Source organism: Pistacia vera, unplaced genomic scaffold (assembly GCF_008641045.1).
Source record: "Pistacia vera cultivar Batoury unplaced genomic scaffold, PisVer_v2 Contig310, whole genome shotgun sequence".
NCBI classification, from domain to species: domain Eukaryota; kingdom Viridiplantae; phylum Streptophyta; class Magnoliopsida; order Sapindales; family Anacardiaceae; genus Pistacia; species Pistacia vera.
Window position 1 is genome coordinate 1,066,402 of NW_022196125.1, and position 14,674 is coordinate 1,081,075.

The window sequence follows — 14,674 nt, forward strand, 5'->3', positions numbered from 1 at the left end:
ATTGAATTAGTTAACAGTAGTTACTATGGGTTTGAAAAGTAGGAAATCTTTAAATTTGTGTGAAAAAGAGCGACAAGGTTTTTGAGTGGTATTGGATTAGTTAGGATTGTCTTGTTAAAGGTTGCTAATGCGAAACTCAAAGTGTTTAATCAAGTGATCAGGCTTTTGGTTTGCTTTCACAGGGTGGTTCGAATCCTTATAACTAATTACTACTTTCAAATAGTGTAAGTTTCGGTTAGGGTTCCATTTTGAATGTGAGTTCGCTAAATAGGTTCCGAAAGAAAAGTTTCCTAATGCAGATACTTGGGCTTGCAACTTTGTTTTCCCATATTTGCTTGTCCATACTAGTTATGAATTTGCAGTTTCTTTGCCTTAGTTTCTGATAAACAATCCTGCTGGAAGTAGCTGCGCGTAAAAGTCTTGTCCTTCAAGTAGTTTCATATTTTCCTGCGCAAATATGAATGCTCTGATGGGTGATGGATCTATCATAACTCACAATCGCTAATAACCAAAATGAACTTGGGATATTTCTGGCTTTATTGCTTGCTTGTTCAAGATACATGACTTAATTTTTATTTACTTACTTACCCAGAAGGGTGAAAATGGAGCTGGGCAAAGCCCTCATCTGCTCGTTGGCTGGTCCAATCTTACAGAGGGTTTGAAGAAAGCTATTTCGGTTTCAGGTCAGGTGACTTGCTCAAGCTCAACGCCATAATAAATTGAAAATAAAATAAACTCAAATGTATTTCATGTGTTTACTTGTCAAAATTTGTTGTATATATATAATTCATGCAATTTACTACTTTCTTCGCAACTTCCTATATACATTCAAATCATTTATCACTACTTTGCTTGTAATCTTTCTTTCTAATAAAAATAAAATAATGTGTTATCAGAATTTTCGCTTCACGATATCCAGCCGATGTCATTCTCATTTTTGCTATCACTAATATTACGGGAATCTCAACCCATGTGGTAATTGATTAGACATTTCCGCAAATGTAAGATAATGGGATAAAATGAATTAATTTACAACCAAATTAGTTACTAGATGGATTGGGCATATTGTATTTCATATTTTTGTTTCCAAAAATGATAATAAAATGTTTGATTTTATATTCTCGTAATGTACATAAAAATGAGTTTTGATATGAAACACTCAAATAATATTAGAAAATGGAAACATATAATCATCTATTTAATGTTTAATTTTTTAATTACACATGCAATTTCATTTTATTTTTATAAATTTTCCATCCATTTTGTAAAAGTCGTGATTTCGTTGATTCAGAGTTCTTCCACGTAGCAAACCACTCATTTTCCCACCATAAACGCTTCATCACCTTCACAATTCCCAAACCCCTTCTCTCATCACTACCACCTCCTCCTAGTCGCCGTTCTCGACTCACCCGTCCAGCCAATGATTCACCTCGAGTTTCTCTCATGTTCGTTCCCAAAAACCGCCACCACGACTGGATTTTCTCCACCGAGTTGTTTGATTTGATATTATTTTGAGCAGAGAGCATTGCCCATACGAATTTTAACGGTTGGGAAAAAGAGGTCAACTGTTGTGCAGTTATTAGTGGAGGAGTATGTTGGGAAAGCTCAAACATTATTGTAGTGTTGATGACGCTCAAGTTCGATCCAATCCTAAAAACGCACGGTGTTTAAGTTACGCCTGCTTTTCTTGTGCTTCTTTAATTCAAAATTTAAATTTTTTGAATTTTAGTGATGTGAAGGCTCAGGGTTGAGGATGAGGATGAGGATGAGGATGCGGCGGTGGTGAACCTTATCAGCTCTGATGATTGGGTATGGTCTCAAACTTTGTTGTTTTCTACTTCTAAAAGCTGTTGTTTTTTGGTAACAAGTTTTGTTTTTGTTCATGTAATTGCAGGTTGTGTTGTTCGATGAGACTGGTGTAAACATCGGATATGAACAGATGGCTGAGTTACTGGGGGATGCAGATTTCTTTTTAAGTGTTTTAAATTTTTAGTTAACTCATTGTTAAGAGTGTGCTTTCCTTTGTAGTTTTTTTTTTTTTTTTTTTTTTTTTTGGACATTGAAATGTTAGCTGATAGTTTTATTTCATCAAGGATCACAAGGTTGTACCTACGCCAACTCATACCAAACCGAGGGACAACTTGTCTTGAATGTACAGCACCAAAACATTGCAGAAGGTATAAGGAAACCCCAGTGACTTGACCTTTCTTTTCCACTTCATTAATATCGTCGAATCACTATTTGCAGACTCATATCTTCGAGGCGTTAAAGATTTTTTTTTTTTTTTCTCTCATTGTGATTTCTGATCTGAAATCATGCTTATCGATTTCTCTTTTCCTATCTTTCGATATTAGAGAAGAATTTGGTCTAGAAAAGACTCAGTTTTTTGCGCAATTGTTATCGCCTTTAATTGAATTGAATTTAATTGTATCAAGTTCATGTTTTCGGGTTCTGTGGTTTGACTAATGATGGTTTTGCGTTTCGGGAGAACCCAGTTTGGATTCTGAATGGTTTAGTCTTGTGATAAGTCTTTGTGTTCGATTGCTAATTGATACATCTTGTTCATTGTTGTTTCTCAATTTTGGCTCGATGAACAATGTTATACTCGCAAATCTAATTTAAAATTATAGTTATTTGGTACTACTTTTGAATATCAGCATAGGCACGGTGCAGGGTTTTTTTTTTTTTTTTTTTAATTGTACTAATGTTCTTCTGATTCATTTCAAGGTAGATTTATGTAATATTGTATTGTATTATGGATTTTTCATGATCTATTGTTGTCTTTGGAAAGGTTTTAGTTTCCGAAGAATCCTGTGTTTATACTATGCTCTGTGTTGTTGTGTGTGAGTGTGTGTAATTGGAGATATTACTATTAATGTTTTTTTGGGTTTTTTCTTTGAGTGGTAGTTTTCAATGTCATTTATGCTGATCTTTTAGGCCATAGGATTGTTTTCTTAAATATATAATCAACACTATTGGCTGATGAATAAATTGAATGAAATATGTCCATTTGAATACGTAGGTGATATTTATGAAACAGACTATAATTTGTTATGGGAGAATAGATAAGAGTCAATCTAACCCTAGGGATTTGTTATTATACTAGATATTTTGATGATCCCAGCTCTGTAAAATTCTGTGGCCTCAAAGGTGTAGCAGTGATTAAAAGAACATTAAGGTCCCTAAATTTAAGAAGAAAGAATTGAGTTAGCTTCCCAAAATTGCACCTTGGAAGTGATTTGAAATTATTGAATGAAGAGCAAGGAAGAAGAAAAATGTAGATATTTTCATATTTGATGACCAAAAAATAGATTCTCATTTGGACTGCATGGTGGCTTTCTTTGGAGGCGTTTCATCTATTACGTTATTTTTGTTAATATTTAATGTTGTATTTGAACCGTTTGAGCTCACTAAGCGCCCCTTTCTCACAATTATAGACATTCAATAGATCGTGATGGTCAAAGCATACACAAGAGTATGTTTACAAGCACACATGGAGCGGGTGACTTCTGCATCTTGCGCAAGTTTGCTGACCCTGAGGTGAGAACAATTGGATATCAATTTCTCTCGTGTGTATTGCACTCTAAAGAATGGGTGGACTATTGAAATTGGAAACAGCTCGCTGAGAATGACAAACTAGACTTGGAGGGCCATTGGTTTAAGTGTAGCTGGTTAAAAATTCACAAGCGTATCTATTTCTGTAGAGATCAGTTTAAAGAACAGTTAAGAAGACTCCTCCCTACCAGCATGATGGGTCCTGGGCTTTTGTACAGAACTGTGTGCGCAATAAATATAAGCATATTTGCGTGAATGATATATCGAACGGTTGGGAGAAATTAATGAGTCCTGGAGCAATCAGAAGCGTAGGCCGTACTGTAGCCATACGTATGAGGCATGCGAAAGCACGATGAGGAACGAAGAGATCTCACTCCATCTGTATTTGATGTTTAAGGGCTACCAGAGAGCGACTTGATTGTAGCCAGTGGTCAAATAGCTAAATTCAGAAACAAATAAGAATGTACAATACAATATATATTTCATATATACTTTTTTTTTTTTATTGATTTCTTTAATTATTCAATACAAAAAATATATTTAAAATATTATTAGCCTTCTCATATCACATACCTACAGCAAAAGTCCAGTTCCCGTACTGCAGTAGTGAACATGACCAGAGTAATTTCTCAGTGTAGTCTGGAGGAAAGAGTTTCCACGGAGCATCATCATGAAGGATGGTCATATTGCAGTTGGAATGATTTGATTTTTTCAAAAATGATTTTTTGAATAGATCTAGTCTCAACATGAGATAAACATATTATGGACAGGTCATATGGATAGGACCAATGAAATGTGACTTGATGCTGTGAAAAATATAGGCTGTCAGATCTGATAGAGTGATGTCTGTGAAAAACAAATATAGACCATGCCATTTTGGTAGACATATGACCTTTTGTACGGCAAGTTTGGTGACAAACACAAATTTCCATTGTCGAGGGTTTTGAACCATCGGAGAAATTCAGGGTTGAGGTTACGCTGGTATTGGGAAATTATTTTCAACATATGATGATCGGGAATTGAATGACAATGTGGTATTGGTGTAACATACCAAAAGAACCATAATAATTCTTCTGGAAATATGATATCAAGACCTGGAGGTAAAACAAAGATTTTTGAAAAGGTTAATCTGGATGGACCTCCTGAATTCGATGACCTGTTCGAACTCGTACCATTGATGAAAATGCTACCACCCTCATGTTTTTCTACCAACTTCAATGCTTGAAAAATTGGTCAATCCATGTTGATATGTTGGTCTTTCTCAAGATTCTCTATCTACCTTCCAAACAGAATCAGAAGCCGATATACTTCGATGCTGAATCCTTTGAAAGTGACTTTGACTCTGACAGTGATACTTCTGATCACATCATCATGTTTATCCCCAACTGATGACCCATAAACCTGAATCGTCCAGACCAACTGTTGTTTCTAAGGTCGATGATGAGATGTTTGAAGGTGATGATTCCATTCCAGACTCTCCGCCTATGTATCGACAATCTCGTCATACTCCTGGCTGAACGTGACTCTTTTACAGCCTCGCAAAGCTCCATACTTTTACCGTCGATGATCTTCCTCCACACATGGAGAACTCGAATGTAGATATTTCAGGCCTGGTTACAAGCTGAGATGCTGAAACCTAATGCCCAAGTCTCTACTGTCCTTACGCAGTTTACAGCTAATTTGGTGGCATTCTCCGTGATTGGTGTAAGTCTTTAGGATGTATAGACAAATTTGTTCATCCAAATGCCAAATATCAACCAAGCCCTGTATCTCATGTATGATGAATTCTGTGGATTACCTCACCTTTATGAAACCAAGTCAGAGGAATATTTCAAGATGCAATGCTGTTCTCTAAAAAAGAAAGATCTGACAGCATTACAAAGAAATGGTCAAACATATCATATACTTAGGGTATGGATGATCCTAATATGAAGCAGCCTTTTTGGCATCAATTCCTAAATCCCTAAGTCATGAAGCAACCAAGCTATGCAATCCCAGAACAAACAACTGGATCCACTTCTCTTGGTGAAATTTACCAGTTTGTTATTCTTGCTCTGGAAAAGCTCTGTTCTCAAAAACAATTTTTTGACGATTATTGAAGCGTTCTAAACAGCTGACAAAGGTTTGTCAACCAGACTTGCATTAAATGTAAATCTGATCGCTCATGTTCTTGTCCTACCAAAAAAAGTTTCATTCCAGACGCATCAAGTTTTCTCCACCTAATGCTCCAGGCACGCAAATTTCGACGTTTCAAGTACCGCAAGTTTCTTCGTCGAAAAAGGAAACGCAAAGGAAAACATTCAAATCGGTGTTATTTGTGCAAACGCTTGGGTCATTTTGCCAAAAATTGTCCAAACAGCCAAGCATCAGTCAAAATGATGCAACAACTTTCTTAGCTCACAGATATGATTTTTCTGAGTGATATGTTGAAAGTTGGTTTTCCATGGATGACAAACCCACTTCAGACACTATTTTCCAGTTTGCAGCCACTGATACTGAGTCCTCTAGTAAGTGATTGTCACTATTTATACCATATCCACAAGCACCACAATCCCTTCCATCATTAGCCTTCTCATATCACATACTACGCAAAGTTCGATCTTCCCCCAATACTCCAGCCCTTCATCATAGCATTTTTTGATATCTGGGACTTCCCATCCATACCCATCCTACAACATCATCCTTCACTATCCATGCCGCATGCTATTTTACAGGCAAATCTCTCAATGTATCCTTACTATCTCATGCTAATAGTGAGCATTTCACTACTCATCTGATTAGCAAACCCATATATTTTATTCTCCCAGGATTTTTCACTTCATAAGTTCTTGATTCGATCTACCATAAAGACATGGTTCTAGGTTTTGATGTTTATTCTAAACTCAATAAACTTAGAATCCTTCTGATGGTGTTCGGTACAAGATGTTTTTCCAATCCTGGACCACACAGCCTAATTTATTCCAGATTGAAGGCAATCCTATTGAGCAGATCAAGGCCCAGCTATTCCCGCTCTTGCGCAGATTCTCTGCTGTTTTCTCACTAAATGTGCTCATCCATTATGGAAGAATTCGGATTTCTTTATCCGTCTTCCATTCATCAGAGCGAAGATATCAATCCCACTAAAGCTAGTCATTATGAGAGCATAAACGTGATAAAGCTGAAGAGGAGTCCAGTGCTTAAGTTCAACCTCTGGATGTGTAATATCACCTCAAACGATAAGGATAGTGCAACCCGAGGCGGCAAGACGTTGCTTTCTGCCATGTATCGCAAAAAAGCCATAAAATTGGAAAGACGGGATTTTCTGAAGAGTTAGGATTAGCAGAAGGTTGGCGGTCTTCCATCATCATTATGTGCATTGGAGCCTTATCCTTAGATAAAGGACAAGAGGCTTAGGAATGGAAATCGAGTGACTGGAAGAGAAAGAGTCAGGAATATCAGCGGATGGGTCGCGATCTAAGAAACTTTTCTCGCTTCTTTGGTCTCGTTCCAGCTTGATCTTTTCATCACGTTCTTTACGGAGCTTGGCATATAACTGTTCAGTATTGCCAAAAGCTTGAACAGCACCAGAAGTATATGAGGTGAGACCGGTTGGCTAATTTTTGGGAAAGGGGAAAAGGTTGTAGCCATGCTGTTGTGGAATCAAAAGGGTTTGGTACCAATGACATTTCAGGGAAAGTCTAGTGGTTGTCTGAGTTTTTGCTTAAGATATTCCTGCTGAAGCGATGCCATTTGAGTTTTTAATGACTTCATTTCTGCTTCCTTCTGAAGAAACTTGTGAACTTTTTATGTCAATAAATGGGCAGAACAGGCCAGAGGAAAACTCAGACTGTTATCAATTATCAGCCCTTGAATTTCTTTCTTCGTGATGATAATTTCCTCTGGCCTGTTCTGCCGTTTATTGACATAAAAAACTTCACAACCTAGGCCATGGGCCTTCATGATCACCCATCACCCCGTCCAGGTAAGTATTCTCCCACAGCCAAAAAAGATTCACCATCTAGTAATCCCTCATGGGACATCCCTCCGAAACCTCAACCCAAATCACCTTTAAAACTATCCAAACCTGCCAATCACCTTACTTCAAACAGCCTTTACCATGTTATCAACAGTCTCTGCGGTGGATTGCCAAAGAATAAACCAACCCATTCACCCCTTGCTCATACTTCACCTGTTCAGTCCGTCATGATGATCCAATCCCCTGAGCCCACAAAGACAGGACAACATTTCAATTATGACACGATTTTCCTTCCCTTCAAGAAACTACTCACAACCCAAAAGTGGTTCCTTCCAAAGTTATACAACCTGATGGATCCACACCCAAAATCTCCCAAGCTGAAGCAGTTCTCAATTGGCAGACTGAAAATGCTTTAGCCTAAAACAAAACCATGACCAGACTTGAAAAAAAACTGATTTAGTTACTCATCAGTTGGACTCTCAGTCTTAGACCAAAACTCTGCTGATTTCTCGGCTACAAAAGCAAATTGTATCTCCAAAACCGGATTGATCATCTCCTCAGGATTAATGCACATTGTCAGCACTCTCATGGCTATTCAGCTCAGTTTCTTCAAAAGGAGGGCCTTGACCATTATTTCGCGACCGATCGTTTGTTGATTGGTTTCGTTTAGGTCGGCTATCATAGTTTCCCACATGCATAAACTCCATGCTTTTCTAACATCATCTAAAGGCTAGTGAATATTAAACAACCACATAAATAGAGAACATAAATAAATGAAGAACATGTACAATAAATAAAACAACGAACATAATGAAAACATAAAATTAAACATGTTAAAGACATAATTAAAACATATATGAGATCTTTTGCTATCTATAACATTTTCAGAGTATTACAACACCCTTGAGGTTGAGGGAAATTAGAAATAGAAGAAACATGGAAGAATAAAGTGAAGATGTGTAGAGAAAGTATGGAAGTGTAGAGAAAATATGGAAAAGAAGATGAGAGAAATAACAAAAGTGTTTGCAAAGTTTTACAACAAGTCCTCCTCCCACGAGAAGGAAAAAACCTTTATTTATAGATAAAAGGGAGACAACCACTCATAAATGAGTCATTTAATATAAGACTAACCGTTTTACTTTGATTTTTTTTTTTTTTTTTTTTTTTTTTTTTTTTTACATCAAGTAGCCTACAATTCTTGACTTTTTACAAATGATACGATAGATATAACATTGAGATGGCATATTACCATTTAGTCCACCCTTATTTTACGTAAAGGACCAACTACTTATACTAGGACACGCGGTCGTTAATCGTCTGACAAATTGGTAACGTGCCACGAGTCTTCATCCTGGAAGTCGAGACAACCCATTGATTGATCCAGTCAGCAGGAATTTATCGGGGAGATGTATCGGATAGTATCAAGAATTGTCTGGAATCTGAGATGTTGGTGCGGCAGATGTACGTGGTGCTTCACGTATTGTTGTCGCCGGATTTATAGAGATAGTAATCACGAGACTGCTGAAGCTCTTCTTCCTGCACAGTATCTGGCTGAGTCCGGGTACCACCATTCTGGATAAGATGAATTGTCATCGATTGAGCATTGATGGAACGTATGCATGTCTGTTTGGCTCGGAGTATTTCTCAGTGTAGTCTTGAGGAAAGAGTTCCCACAGAGCATCATCATGAAAGGATGGCCATATGCAGCTAAATGATTTGATTTTTTTCAAAAAGGATTTTTTGAGTAGATCTAGTTCTCAACAGGATGATCAAACATATTATAGACGAGGTCATATGGATATGACCGATGAAATGTGACTGATGCTATGAAAAATATGGCCGTCGATCTGATAGAGTGATGTCTGTGAAAAAAACATATAACCATGCCATTTTGGTAGACATATACCTTTGTATCGGGCAAGTTGGTGAGCAAACCAGATTTCCATTTGTCGAGGGTTTTGAACCATCGAGAAAAGTCATCAAAGAGTGCAATTCAGGTTGAGGTTGACTGGTATTGGGCAATTATTTTCAACATATGATGGATCGGATTGAATGGCAATGTGGTATTGGTGTAACATATACCAAAAGAACCATAATAATTCTTCTGGAAATATATCAATACCTGGAGGTAAACAAAGATTTTGAAAAGGGATAATCTGTGGACCCCTACATCATACTTGCCTGCAATCACCATCCACCAAGAAAATCAATCTTGTTTGTCCTAACTGCATTTTCTTCTCAGAGAGCATGATACCATAAGTGTGGATGATACACAAAGTCACGAAGAAGACGTATATAGATTCATCATCTTTTGAAAAGAGAAGGATATCATCGATATAAATTAGACATGTATGCAGAAGGGAAGCAAAAATCTTCGTCATGGCTTTTTGAAACAGGGAAGGAGCGACTTTAAGTTAAAAAGCCAGACTGTCCACTGGTAGTGTTGTTGGGAATGCGAAAACAGTCTTATGACGATCATCAGGATGAATTCCAGTTGCCAAAATCCAGCTTTGAGATCAAATTTGGAAAACTCTTTGCATTATTGAGATTTGCAAAAAGAATTTGTCTTGAAGGCAGAGGAAATTTATCATCACGAAGAAAGAAATTCAAGGCTGATAATTGATAACAAGTCTAGTTTTCTCTGGCCTATTCTGCCCGTTTATTGACATAAAAAGCTTCACATGCCCATTGAGAGTCCGTGGGTTCAATCAATCCTTGAGATAAAGGCTGAGTACATTCTTGTTGGGCAAGACTGAGATGTTCTAGTGACATGCCGATGACTAGCTTTAGTGGGATTATATCTTCGCTCTTTATGAATGGAAGACGGATAAAGAAATCCGAATTCTTCCTAAAAAATCCTCCAGAGTGGTCTGAAAAGCAGACAAATGCAGTAAAGAGTCTCAAGCGCACTCCTTCCATACTCAGCATGAAGATTCCTTCTTCAAGGAAACGCATTCTTCAGACGATGCTTGACTCATGGGGTACGTGTGCTTTTTGAACAAGATATGGACAAGGTACGACATTGTGTGGGATACCAGAGTGGACATTTAACCACACCAGCAGCATTTCATTCTACTTTCAAGGAAGTATTAGTAGTAAAAAATGCCATTGAAAGTTTGAATTCCACCTTGTGGATATCATTTCTTTGTTGAACGGATATGAAGTCTTTTGATCAAGTGCTACATTTCCACAAGAAAAAAGTTCCACATCAACAGTTACTTCGCTGGACAGAATGGTTCAATAATATCCTTCACCGTCCAGCATATCAAAGGTCACACCACCCATTGCAGATTATTATCCAGACCTAAAACTAAACAAGTTGGTTTCATGAACCCTAGATCCAAACCTCTTCCATATTTCATGTTCCAACCATTAACCCAATCCAGTTCATGTTCATCATCCCTTTCACCAACTATACTCCTATATACCTCCTGAATCGATGACTTGTTCGAACTCGTACCATTGATAAAATGCTACCACCTCATGTTTTCTTACCAACTTCATGCATTGAAAAATGTGATCAATCCATGTATGATATGTTAGGGGTCCATCCAATTACCCCTTTCAAAAATCTTTTGTTTACTCCAAGTCTTGATATCATATTTCCAGAAGAATTATTATGGTTCTTTTGTGTATGTTACACTAATACCACATTGCCATTCAATTCCCGATCCATCATATGTTGAAAATAATTTCCCAATACCAGTCAACCTCAACCCTTGAATTGCACTCTTTGATGACTTTTCTCTCGATGGTTCAAACCCGACAATGGAAATCTGTGTTTACTCACCAACTTCTCGATACAAAGGTCATATGTCTACCAAATGGCATGGTCTATATTGTTTTTTCACAGACATCACTCTTCAGATCTAACGGCCTATATTTTCACAGCATCAAGTCACATTTCATCGGTCCTATCCATATGACCTCGTCCATAATATGTTTGATCATCCTGTTGATACTAGATCTATTCAAAATATCCTTTTTGAAAAAAATCAAATCATTCCATCTGCAATATGGCCATCCTCATGATGAGCTCCGTGGGAACTCTTTCCTCAGACTACACTGAGAAATTACTCCGAGCCAAACAACAGCATGCATACGTTCCATCAATGCTCAATTCGTGACAATTCATCTTATCCAGAATGGTGGTACCCGGACTCACAGCTAGATACTGTGCAGGAAGAAGAGCTTCAGCAGTCCGTGATTACTATCTCCATAAATCCAGCGACAGCAATACGTGAATCACCACGTACATCTGCAGCGCCAACATCTCAGATTCCAGACAATTCTTCGGATACTCATCCAGATACATCTCCCCGACAAATTCCTGCTGACTGGATTCAATCAATGGGTTGTCTCGACTTCTAGGATGAAGACTCGTGGCACTTTACCAATCTTCAGACGATTACGACCCGCGTGTCCTAATATAAGTTTGTGTCCTTTACGAAAATAACGGTGGACTAAATGGCAATATGTCATCTCAATGTTATATCTCTCGTATCCTTGTAAAAAGTCAAGAATTGAGGCTACTTAATGTTAAAAAAAAAAAAAAAAAAAAAAAAAAAAAAAAAAAAAACCAAGTCAAAAAGGTTAGTCTTGTATTAATGACTCATTTATGAGTTTGTGTCTCCCTTTTATCTATAAATAAAGGCTTTTCCCTTCTCGAGGGAGGAGGAACTTTGTTGTAAAACTTTGCAAACACTTTTGTTTATTTCTCTCACTCTTCTTTTCCATATTTTCTCTACACTTCCATACTTTCTCTACACATCTTCACTTACTTCTTCCATGTTTCTTTCATATTCTAAATTTCCCTAACCTCAAGGGTGTTGTAATACTCTGAAAATGTTATAGATAGCAAAAGATCTCATATATGTTTTAATTTATGTTCTTTAATATGTTAATATTTAGTTTTATTATATTCTTGTTCTTTATTTATGTACATGTTCTTCATTTATATTCATGTTCTCTATTTATGTGGTTGTTTATATTCTACCCTTTTAGATGATGTTAGAATCTGTGTGGGTGTACTGTGTGGATAAAAGGAGGCCTTGACCATTATTTCGACCGATCGTTGTGTTGATTGGTTTCGTTTAGGTCGGCTATCATAGTTTCCCACATGCATAAACTCCATGCTTTTCTGACAGCATCTCTAAGTTCTAGTAATCCGTGTGGTATCAAGCCATGAAGGATACTCTCATGTGCACTTTGGTCTATCCGGCTCGCCCTATCTTATCATGGTAGAAAAGGACCCCCAGTCTCTGTTCGCATTGCTTTATTGCCACCAGATTTGCCAATATCAACATGCTTGTACAGGATAGCACAGACAACTTTGAATGCTGGACAGTCATTATGACACTGTTTCCAATTTCAACATGTCCCTCTCTGATGTTCATTGCTCTAAGGCTCTTAAGTTCAATTACAGATCGTTGGTGCAGATTTAAATCCAGAAAGTATTGAAGCTACTTTGCATTATCAAATGGTGTGGCGAATCCAAGACCATGCTCTTGATCTCGCTATCCCTACGACTATTGATGCACTGCTCCTTCGTTGACTCTCAGAATACTCCTCACTGCATCAAATTCCCAGGCAAATTTCCAGAGATGATTTGATTAAATTGTTACCCGACTCTTGGGTGCGAGTTACGAGTCTCTTCACAAAAAAGATACTCCGGGGGTTTCTACAGAATCTACCATGCATTGATAATGGACGGGACACACTTATCAGATTTAAGTCTCCAGCAACTCCCAGTGCTCCACCTTTGAGTTTTAGACAAACTCATTCATATTACCCGGTCATGCCCACTACTGGCTACGGGAACCTGGCTTTCCATTCATCTTTTGCAACAATCTGGTGCTCTGTCTATCATCAATATGACCAGTCACTGGTCACACTCCAATTGATCTTGACTGCCAATGCTTGGAATGTCATGATGATCCTATTTAGAGATCGATAGCATTATCTTCCAAGACGAACCTATCCAACCAGAAAAAGAAGAAAGCTCACTGCAGTCAGACAGATCTTCATTCCCGATTTAAAGAACATGATCCTGAAGTTGGTCTTCTTGATCAATCGTCTGGTAAATTTGACTATTATGTCAAATATTCTCCACCAGTCAAAAAGATTCACCATCTAGTAATCCCTCATGGGACATCCCTCCGAAACCTCAACCCAAATCACCTTTAAAACTATCCAAACCTGCCAATCACCTTACTTCAAACACCTTACCATGTTATCAACAGTCTCTGCGGTGGATTGCCAAAGAAAATAACCAACCCATTCACCCCTTGCTCATACTCCACTGTTCAGTCCGTCATGATGATCCAATCCCCTGAGCCCACAAAGACAGGACAACATTTCAATTATGACACAGATTTCCTTCCCTTCAAGAAATGCCACTCAATACCAAAGTGTTCCTTCCAAAGTTATACACCTGATGGATCCACACCCAAACTCTCCCAAGCTGAAGCAGTTCTCAATTGGCAGACTGAAAATGCTTTAGCCCAAAACAAAACCATGACCAGACTTGAACAAAAACTATTTAGTAGCTCATCAGGTGGACTCTCAGTCTCAGAATCAAACTCTGCTGATTTCTCGGCTACAAAACAATTGATCATCTCCAAAACCGATTGATCACCTCCATCAGGAATTAATGCACTTGTCAGCAACTCTCATGGCTATTCAGCTCAGTTCTTCAGAAGGAAGAGAAATGAAGTAATTAAAAACCCAAATGGCATCGCTTCGCAGGAATATCTTAAGCAAAAACTCAGACAACCACAGACTTTCCCTGAAATGTCATTGGTACCAAACCCTTTTGATTCCCACCAAATGACCACAACCCTCTTTTCCCCTTTCCCAAAAATTAGCCACCGTTGGTCTCACCTCATATACCTTCTGGTGCTGTTCAAGCTTTGGCAATACTGAACAGTTATATGCCAAGCTTCGTAAAGAACGTGTGAAAAGATCAAGCTGAAACGAGACCAAAAGAAAGAGAAAAGTATTCTGCTAGACCGCGACCCCATCCGCTGATATCCTGACTCTTTCTCTTCCAGTCACTCAGATCCTCCATCCTAAGCCTCATCGTCCTTTATCTAAGGAAAGGCTCCATGCACATAATGATGATGGAAGACCGCCAACCTTCTGCTAATCCTGACTCTTCAGAAA

At 38.0% G+C, this 14,674-nt stretch overlaps 1 protein-coding gene across 4 annotated transcripts in view; it reads left to right on the forward strand.

The window, feature by feature from the left end:
- LOC116136278 (F-box/kelch-repeat protein SKIP6) overlaps nt 1-14,674 on the forward strand; it is a 34,981-nt gene that overhangs the window by 1,578 nt on the left and 18,729 nt on the right. Inside the window, exons 2-4 of one of the 4 annotated variants that reach the window (XR_004129018.1) lie at nt 593-683; nt 1,292-1,809; nt 1,895-2,289. The exons of 1 other annotated variant lie outside the window; for it this stretch is intronic. The gene's annotated coding sequence lies outside the window, so the exon portion shown is untranslated. Of the gene's footprint in view, nt 1-592; nt 874-1,291; nt 1,810-1,894; nt 2,290-14,674 lie in introns of those variants that run through there. 2 more of the 4 variants (XR_004129019.1, XM_031421993.1) reach the window with 2 other exon arrangements.